This window comes from Arachis hypogaea, chromosome 3 (assembly GCF_003086295.3).
Source record: "Arachis hypogaea cultivar Tifrunner chromosome 3, arahy.Tifrunner.gnm2.J5K5, whole genome shotgun sequence".
Lineage (NCBI taxonomy): Eukaryota > Viridiplantae > Streptophyta > Magnoliopsida > Fabales > Fabaceae > Arachis > Arachis hypogaea.
Window position 1 is genome coordinate 4,421,630 of NC_092038.1, and position 9,913 is coordinate 4,431,542.

General features: G+C 31.0%; 1 non-coding gene across 1 annotated transcript; it reads left to right on the plus strand.

Moving 5' to 3' along the window:
* Window positions 1–8,212: 8,212 nt before the first annotated feature.
* Window positions 8,213–8,344, plus strand: LOC112793581 (small nucleolar RNA snoR83). Its single transcript, XR_003198277.1, has one exon. It is a non-coding gene; the product is annotated as a small nucleolar RNA snoR83 (small nucleolar RNA).
* Window positions 8,345–9,913: the final 1,569 nt, after the last annotated feature.

The following is a 9,913-nucleotide window of genomic DNA, read 5'->3' on the forward strand; positions in this document are numbered from 1 at the left end:
ATGGTGTCTGGTTCAAGACATGAACAATAGTGCTCAAAGCTTCACCCCAAAAGGATTTTGCCAATCCAGATTGTGACAACAAGCACCTAACTCTTTCAACCAGTGTTCTGTTCATCCTTTCAGCCAAGCCATTCAACTGAGGAGTCTTTGGAGGAGTCTTCTGATGTCTTATACCATGCTATTTACAATAAGCATCAAATGGACCTGAGTACTCACCACCATTGTCAGTACGAATGCATTTCAACTTCTTCCCAGTTTCTCTTTCAACAGAAGCTTGAAATTGCTTGAACACATTCAAAACTTGATCTTTGGTCTTCAAAGTGTAAACCCATAATTTTCTAGAATGATCATCAATAAAGGTTACAAAATAGATAGACCCTCCAAGTGTTCTTGTCTTCATCGGCCCACATACATCAGAATACACCAAGTCAAGTATCTCCGGCTTCCTTGAAGGTGGATGGCTCTTAAAAGAGACCCTGTTTTGTTTTCCAGCAAAACAATGATTGCACTTTTGCAAAGCAACCTTACAACCAGATAAAAGATTCTTCTTGGATAACATATTCATGCCTTTCTCACTCATATGACATAATCTCTTATGCCATAAATCAGTTTCATCAACAAACTCAGCAGTATTAACAACATCTTTCACAATCTTTGCTTGAGTTAAATAAAGAGTAGAGTGTCTTGTACCTCTAGCAACAACCATGGAACCCTTGGTGAGCTTCCAGCTATCACGAGAAAATGAGCTATCCAAGTCTTCATCACACAACTTACCAACAGAAAGTAAGTTCAACCGAATATCTGGAACATGCTTCACATGCTTCAAAGTCAACTTGGTACCGTTGGAGGTTTCTAAACAAACCTGTCCAACACCAGCACATTTTGCAACACCTTGATGAGCCATTTTCACATCACCAAAATCACCAGGTGTATAGGACGTAAACAAATCCCTCCTAGATGTAACATGAATAGAAGCACCGCTATCAATCACCCAACTAGTGCTATTATCAACAAGGTTAACAGATTCAAACTCCTCAACAACAAGAAAATCATCATGAGTTACATTAACCTTGTCTTCCTTGTTACCATCATCTTTATTTGTGCTCTTGTCTTTACTTGCCTTGGCTTTCTCCTTCTTTAGCTGCCAACAAAATCTCTTCACATGTCCCTTTTGACCACAATGATGACACTCAATATTCTTATACTTTCCTCGAGACTTACTTCTGCTTTGATCTCTACCTTTAGGACCTCGACTTTTGCTTCTCCCCCTAGACTCAGAAACAAGAACATCTGAATGTGTAGTTGATGTACCTTGTGACTTTCTTCTCATCTCTTCATTCAAAACACTGCTCTTGACAAGATCCATAGAGATTACACCATCAGGAGCAGAATTGGACAATGACATTCTGAGAATTTCCCACGAGTCTGGTAAGGAGCCAAGAAGTAACAATCCTTGAACCTCTTCATCAAACTTGATGCCCATGAAAGATAACTGATTCATAATTCCTTGAAAATTATTCAAGTGATCTGTCATTGATGTCCCATCTGTATACTTCAAAGCCAACAACTGCTTGATCAAAAACATCTTGTTATTCCCAGTTTTTTGAGCATACAACTGTTCAAGCTTAATCCAAAGGGTTCGAGCATGTGTCTCTCCAATAATATGGTTCAACACATTATCATCAACCCACTGCCTAATATATCCACAGACTTGTCTATGCAACAAAGTCCAATCATCATCAGACTTATCATTAGGCTTCTCTGTACCAAAAACTGGTTGATGAAAATTTTTGACATAAAGCAAATCTTCCATCTTTGACTTCCACAAATCATAATTAGGACCATTAAGAGTGATCATCCTACTAGTATTAGTATTAGCTTCCATTATTCACAGAATCACAAGCTCAGAAAAATACCAACAAACTCTGATACCAGTATGAAAGAGCCTAGCAGCGGAAACGACAACAATGTCCAACACAAGAACAATATGGAAGCACTCATAACACAATATGGCAGCAACTATAACAAGAAAATATAGCAAGTAAAGCAATAACAAGAACACACCAAGATTTTAACGTGGAAAACCCCCTCAATGTGAGAGGTAAAAACCACGGGTCGTCCAGACCAATGAAATAGCTCCACTATAATCAAATGAGATACAAGAGAGTCTCAAACAAAATACAAAAACGTGCATATAACCAGCCAAAACATCAATGCACCAAAGCTCACAAATAATAGGCAAGAAGATGAAATATACCCAAAAAACAGAGCTGATGTCGAAGCCAATTTCTCCCTCTGCCGACCTCCAATTAAAATCTTCACCGTTCAGAATGAATAACAAGATGTGAAGAATCTACAGTTCAAATTTCACGTTGATCCAACGGTGAAAGAATGAGAAACTGCCGTTCTAAAATTTCTGCTCTGTGTAAAAACGGGAAACCTAATTTCTCTCTTGCGAAATCAATTTCTCCTACTGCAAACATCCAATCAACATCTCCACCGACCAGAATGAAGAAAAAGACGATAGGAACATGCAGTTTAAATTTCAAGCCGATCCAACGATGAACAACTGAGAAACTGCCATTTGAAATTTACTGCTTTGGGCAAAAACGGGAATTCTGTTTTCCCTCTTCTCTCTCACTTGGTGGCTATTCTCTCTTTCTCTCAAAAGACCTCAAAAACTGAATTAGAGTTGTGACACTAGGGTGCAAGAATACACCCCCAAAATATTGAGCTTGGGCCTCACAAAAAAAAGAAAAAACCCAACAATAATAAATTTAGTTTAATTTGTTGGAGACGAATTACTTTAGTCTTTTGTTTCGGAGAATGAAAAGTTTAGATTTCGAATTTTTGTTGAATTCAAAAGAAACCATTTAAATATAAGATAAACACAAAGAGAAAGAAAATACAAAAGAAAATTTATGTAAACCTAAAAACATTTGAGAGGTGTATTAAAACTTTCGGTTTAAATTTTTAATAGAAATGATATTATGATCAAATCATATATTTTTAATGCTGCCTAAGAGGTGGAATATTTTTTTTATTTAAAAAAAAGCTCATCAACACACTCAATACTTCAATAGAACGTACGAAAGTCAGAAAAATAAAATAAAGCAACCCTTATATCATTTTTAATATTGTTATCAATAATATGTGATAATTTTTATATTATTTTTTAGAGCAATAAAACGATCTAATAACACAATTTAATACATCGATTATTTTGTTCTAAAAATTGAATTCATTTCTACATAAACAATATTCTATATAATTGAAAAGAATTTCACTAACTATTTTTTTACGTCTTTTTTTAAAGACATCGTCCTGCAACTTAAAGTATTCTTTTATATATGGAATTTAAGATGATCTAAATATGACCCACATCAATAATCCATATATACTACATCTACCTAATATACTCACACGTAATAAATAAATATTATAAAAATTTAATTTTTTTATTACACATAACACAAATATTATCATTTATCTCAATGATGTCCAATCTATTTAAACATCTTTTGTATTAACTATTAACTCAACTTTTTACTATAAATTAAATAAACAACTCAATTCCGAGTATTAGTTCTTTTTAGACTCTATTTATGAACTTATAACTAAGGATAACATCTGTTAAAATCTTTACCTACAAAATCTGCATAAATAAATTAATAGTATAAGAGGTGGAATATTATTTTCTCGCAGATAATAATATAACTTCATTTTTAAGAAATAAAATGGTCCAAGACTAGCTACTTTGAAAACATTGACTTCAATTGTCTCAATGTGTTGGTCTTGTCAAGAATATATGCTTCTCTTATCGCTCAAAAGTTTGTACTTATTATGTGATCTTAAGCTATTATATATGCCTAAGTCACGAGCTTCACTACTATTCAGCAAAACCAGTGGTCAATTTTTCATAATACCAAGTTGGAACTTGCAAATGCTAATGTATTATATAATTATGATTGAAGTCATTGAAAAATGCAAATGCCAAATAGAAAAAGACTTTATTCCAAAACAAATTAACAAAAAAAATTAAAATTCACAATTAAACGGTACGCACGCACCAAGATTAATACTAGATACATAAGATCAGAATCAGTTAATTCAAATGGTAAGTCAAGTGTTATAATTAAACTGACTCCAACTTAAACCTTCTAGAATAACATAGGAACCTATTTAAGTTATTTTTTAGACTCATCATATATAATTTATCTGTTAAAAATATAATTATTAATATACTTTTTTTAATTAGTTTAAATTTTTAAAGTAAATAATTTTATAATATGATATCAAATTTTTTATGAGAAAAAAATTTAAAATTTAATTTTATTAACAAAAAATCTTTTTAATATAAGACAAGTAATAAAATGATAAAAAAATGTCAATACAAAATTTACACAAGTCATAAAAAAATAATCTTTTATATGTATAAGATTATGTGTTTTTTTTTCACCGTATCAATTAATCCGGCATGTAAAAAATAATTTGTCGCGAATCAGATCAAATTTTTATTTAAGAATTTGTCGTTGACTAACGAATTGCTACATACACAAGGTGAAATTTGAAGTTTCGACACTTATTTAAAAATAAACTAGTGAACTAACCACCAGACAACCCAACTTGGTTAAGACGATGTATCTTATATGTATGTATCTATATATATGTTCATGAATGCTTTGGTTGTGTTTCTTTGCTGTCACATTTGGATCCGATCAAGTTTCGTTATATATGTATAATAAGTTTGCATTGTCTCTATACACAGAGATGAAGCTTCACCCGTGGGAGAGAATCTGTTGGTTTCACACTTCACATTCACATGCATGCTACATTTGTTTCCACATTATTTCATATACTTTATCACCTAATAATAATTCTTTATCCTTAGATGTACATTAAACCACTAAAATTTCCCATATCATCACTAAAATCCAATTACTCATCAAAAGCACCACCCCAACACACTACTATACTTGCCCGTGACACAATGGCCCATCGTATCATCACAAACAACCACCACTCACCAATCCTTTCATTTGTCACGAGATCACTTACCCACTTCTGATTCAATTTAAATGGATTTGAATGGTTAATTTACTCGTATGCTTAAGTAAGTATTAATCGTTTGTATTTTGTTTTAGCCAATGGAATACGTGTACAATGTTTACAATAAAAATTTATGGAGTATTAGAGATATAACCATTAGTATTACCAATCAATTTAATCTTTTGGGAAGATGTTTATTATCTCTAATACTCGGATGATTAATCTAGATAATATGGAAAGATGTTTATTATCCCTAATACTCAAATGATTATTCTAGATAGTATGGGAGATGTTCATTTTGTAACTCAATAACCCATTGTACATATTGTACAAATAGTCCATTGTCTCCCTAGCGGGATTCTTTCAAAAATCAATAGTAAAATCAATAATAATGAGAAGTATTTAGATGGTAAATTAAGTTAAAGTCACACAAAACTTCTGAAATAATAAAGGCAACACAGATACAATAGATAACCAGATGTTGAAAAATAGTTTTCCAAATATATATATTATTGTTAATATATCATAGGAGACAGAAATACCCAATAATAGCACATGCATGTTCTTACACACTTTCATTCTCTCACTCCCTATAAAAGCCAACGACACATGGTTCTCTCCAAATTGGATATATCTAAGAGAGATGGAGGGATACACTAAGAAGGTTATGATGATAATAATGTTGGTGATTTGCATGATAGGGTCAATGGCCAATGGTCAAGGCTCGTTTTGCAAGATGCCAATAAGTGGTTTGAATGATTGTAAGCCAAGTGTGAGTAATAATGTAGCCAATCCAGTGGATCCATCATTCAACTCTCCTTGCTGTAAGGCAGTGAGAGGTGCTGATCTTGATTGCTTGTGCGGTTACAAGGACTCTCCTTACTTGCGTGTCTATGGTATTGACCCTACCAAGGCCATGCTACTTCCTATTAAGTGCAAGGCTAAAGATCCCTCATGGAGTTGCTAGAACATCCAAAGATCATGTCTTTTCATTTGTTTCCTTTCTATTATTGTTTCTCTATGTGTATGTTGTTATGTAACTTGTTATTCTATGTGTTAATTATGTGTATGTTCAGCTCGCTGGTCCACTTAAATAAGTGTTGAAAGTTTGAATTTTGTCTTGGCCAATATCGGATCCTTAAACAGGACTCAAATACGCGACGGATTAGTCATTGACCTATCGGACTGGAGAATACTCTGGGCACAACAAAAAAAATTGTGTATGTTATTAATTACTATGTGTATTGTATGTTTGGTTTCATTTGTTGTTCTTTGGTTTGCTATATCTAATTCTAGTTTGCTATAGTTGTATTTTATTCCCAGTTTCGCTCTAAATTGTTTGGGTTTATTTATCATTTGTTTAATAGAGCTAAGAAAGGGGTATGTATTATTTGAGTATACATTTTAAACGTAACAACTCTTTAATCTTTTATCACAAAATACTTATATATAAAAATCTATATCATAAGAAAAAAAATAGGCTTTGGATGTATGCACGTATTGACTAAATCCAAAAAAAATATGTCAATATTTTTTTCTTTTAAACAAAATTTCACCTAATTTAGCTTGATAGTACCAATTGACTTACTCTATAAGAGTAAAGTGATATGAAATTGAAACCTTAAAGGCACTATTGATAAGTCATTTATACTAAAGGTATATTATACATCTGAATAATTTGCTAAAAGCCATATAGTTAACCTGTTTTAGACATTATATAATGAAAAAAAATTATAGAGAAATAACTTTTAGTTAATCAATATTAATCAATTTTAAGATTTAGTATTTATAATTTAGAGTGTAAAATTAAAAATGTATGATTTAGAATTTGAAATTAAAAAAATAATATAATTTTTAAAAATATTAATTAATGTGGGTTAAAGAAAGTTCGTCCCTAGCATTTTTCTTTACATATTTTATACATCTAAATTGTTTAGAACTTTAGACCTATGTACAGTTAAAAATCTGATTTATCCTCAATCAAATACTTTGGCATGTTTATATAGGTTTCCTAATTTGTAGAGCATTAACAACAACTTTTAAGCCCGGCTAAACTTGAGAACATGCTAGGGTCAATATTGATAGGAAAAAAAAACTATAACAAATAGATTACAAGTCAAATTTAAAAAAAATTATTTATGATACAGACTTAACTTGTTAAGCAAAAAGTCTGACTTAATCAACAAATATACTGATTTAGTAGCTGATTTTTTGTGTATATATAACATAATTATTTAATCAAGTTAGTATAGGTGGTATATGTCTTTGGTAGCGTTTGTTTAGTGTCTAAAACACATATAGCATTGGTTGCAAAATCCACAAATTATTGGATATGGTCATATATAGTGAAAATGCAGAAACATAAAATCTGATATTTTCGGTAGTGTTTGTTTAATGGATGTGCCTACCAAATTTTGAGACACAGTGACACATTCACACTCATATTTCATGTGTGGTTTTTAAAATAAAAAGAGATACGATAGTATACATTAGTACACAAATACATAAAATTTGTGTACTACTATTTTATTGAGATACTAAGATACAAAGGTTAAGATATAAGTTTTTTTACTTTTATTTTTAATGATAGTAATTTTTTTTTTTAAGATAAGGATAATATTAACATTTATAATTTATGTTCTGTCTTGTGCATAATTACAAAACAAAGTAAACATTTTGTGTTTCTTTATTTATATCTTCAATATTTATGTATTTGTGTCTATGTCTTCGCCTATATATTAACCAAACACAGCTTTAGGTGTATGTCACTTATACAAACATTAAGACACAATTTTTACATTTTTGTCCTTCATAAATTTCAAGATTTCAGATTATGCCCCACCCTAATACCATTTTTTTTTCTTTTCTACCCGTGTACTTGTGGGCAAATATTCAAATATTTGCTATTTGTAGAAGCTTAAGGACCAAGTAGTCAAATACAAACATTGGGCCCAAGTATTAGTGAAGCCCAATAAGTCAAGCCCAACCCAAACATATAACATTCTCAAGTCTCAATCATCGCTCTCCGTCTCTATAAAATCGTAAAACCCTAGGGTTCCATTCGAAGTTTGCATCGCGTGCTGGTTTTGTTTGTGTTTTTAAGAAAAGTGAATTTTGAAATGATGGTAGTTGATGTTATCAGGTTTCGATAATGGCCTTCATAATCCCAGATAAGCTATGGAGTGCTTATACTGATTCATGGGAGGCCAAAATCGACATTTTGGAAGTTTCGCTGATAAATGCCGATCTCGTTTTATCTAATCAAGGCGTTTACTAGTAACTTTGCCATACATTCTTTTCCCTTTTTCTGAGCTTTTTTACTTGGTTATGAAATTCACCATCCACAAAAATTATTTATTTATTTATATATATGATCCAATATATAGAAGGGAACCGTTTTGATATTTTACAATCTTTTTCAGTCTTTATGATATTCTTAAAGTTTCTAAATTGCAAGGTATGGAACGAATTAAAGGTCAGAACTAGCTTACTCTCTTTTTGAGATTAATCCTTATTCTATTGTAATGAAACAGTCCTGAATATCTAAGTTACTAGCTTTTAGTACATTAAAATAAAAGATTTAGCTACCTCTGTCCTTGTTGTTAAGGATTATAGGTATTAACAGAATTTTTTAAATTTTTTTATTTTAATAAACATATTGAAAATTTAAACTTTTATTTTTCTCAATTGATATCATAGTTAAACCCTAAAAAGGAACAAGTAAGAAAGCTGTTGAATTTGAATTGAATAGAAATTTGTCCTCTCTAGGGTTATGTATTTGGATGACCATCACTCCATCAGTGCCCCCATTTATGATGCATCATGGCCAATTGGCCGGCCATTCAATGTTTGAGCCTCAAAGTAAAAGAAATTAAAGGAATTTTATAATCATATCAATAAACCTAATAACTAAAATTCATTTCATTTACTAAATGAAAGATAAAACCTTTTCACTTTATCTTGGAAGGTAAATACAAGATTCAACTATGCTATATTTACATTGAAAATCAATTATCAAATTTATTATATGTATAGAATACATATTAAAGTATAAAAGATATATTAAAAAAAATTTCCATATACAAATATATATGGTGATTGATATTTAAGTATACATAGCAAATTTTCTATAAGAGGTTGCAAAATTCAAGGCATGATGTTCGAAGAATTCAAACAATTGCCATCTGTACCAATTATTGTAGTTGTGTATGAAATTTTAGTTATACGAATTGGATGAAACCTAGGTAATTTGTAAAGAAATAGTGGTTCTTTCACATAATTATAGTAATTGATTTCTGATATACTTCGGGCTGTAAAGGATTTTACATTTTCTTAAAATACAATACGCCATTGAACGAGTTAAATCGGTTGCACTACATTGTGGAATTATGCACTAAGTTTTAATAACAATGGAGGAACAAAAAAGGGAAGTAAAAAAAAAAAATTGGAATTGGTACTCTAATTTGTACCATCCAAACAATTCAATTGGTTTATGGTACTTCCTCTATTGCTATGATTGAATTTTTCAGCTTCAACTAAATGATTAAAAAGAAATAGAATTAAATTATTAATTTGTATGAAATCCTTTTTTTAGTTGGATGAAATAAGGGAATAAAAACTTAAATAGATATTTGTGTAACTCCACTCCATCTAATACCATCTGTGCATACTGCAAAAATACACCCAATTGCATTAAAGACATTGCCTTAACACAGAACTATCGTTTCATAGAAAATCTTTAATGTGAAATCAATTTTTAGTCTAAAATGTGCAACCCATTATTGTTAGCGGTTCCTATAGCTAAATCAAGAAATGCTAAGCATCGATGCTTACCGGGAACAAAACTAGTAACAGACAAGTAAAA